Here is a 969-nt window from a genome sequence, read left to right as displayed (position 1 = left end):
TATGTGTGTAACTTGTAGTATGCGTACATTATGTTAATTGTTCTTGAGAATGATGGTCTGTATTGAATACTTTTACATGTTATATTTAATTTGTCATATTTTCAAGAAACAGAATTTGGACAAACCAATTTTTCACATACTGCAAACTATTACAAAACTTGGTAAGGGTGTGAATAATTTAGTTGAGAACTGTACCTGATGGTCCTATTGCCCTATTGCCCTATTATAGTTTGGATCAGAGAGTTTTTTTCTTCAAGTTTTGATTGATTTTCCAGTCCATGATAGTATACCTGTACTTGGTGATGTATTGGACATCTAATGACCACATAATTTGGACTTGCCAACAAACATTGGCATCATGATCCTTAAAGTCGTCCATCGGCCACTCGATCACAACAGTCACATAGTTTTCCATCAGCCACTCACAACTCACTCACACTTTCGGATGGTGACGTTAAAGGTCGTTCTCCAGACGTAAATAATCATATTTGATTGATACACATGTGTATAAAAACCAAATTACACACACAAACACACACACGCACACACGCACACTCACTCACAACCACATGGAGTATTACACAAAATGAGAAAATATGAATACACTTTATCAGCATTTTATGTACAAGCCTTTTATATTTGATCTTACATGTATAAGAAATTAAAATATTACTTGCAGGCTTGCAGCGTTTCATTTGTATTGATCAAACAAGACAAAACAAACAAGTATTGTAGATTTAATTATGCACACTTCTCATTCAAGAGGGAACATACCGTAAGGAAAGAAAAACAAGCGAGTCTTCATGTGACTTATATGTAGGCTAATATGAACGAGATACAAGAATATTGGTATACTGGGATATTCATATACATGCGTCACATTTACATCAGGGCTTTAGTCATAAGAACCTGCATGAGCTGAGCATCGTTTCACAGAACCGTCATAAATACAAGTTCACCAACATCCCA

This window comes from Strongylocentrotus purpuratus, unplaced genomic scaffold (genome assembly GCF_000002235.5).
Source record: "Strongylocentrotus purpuratus isolate Spur 01 unplaced genomic scaffold, Spur_5.0 spur5_scaffold_2, whole genome shotgun sequence".
Classification (NCBI taxonomy): domain Eukaryota; kingdom Metazoa; phylum Echinodermata; class Echinoidea; order Camarodonta; family Strongylocentrotidae; genus Strongylocentrotus; species Strongylocentrotus purpuratus.
This window is presented reverse-complemented; position numbering follows the sequence as displayed.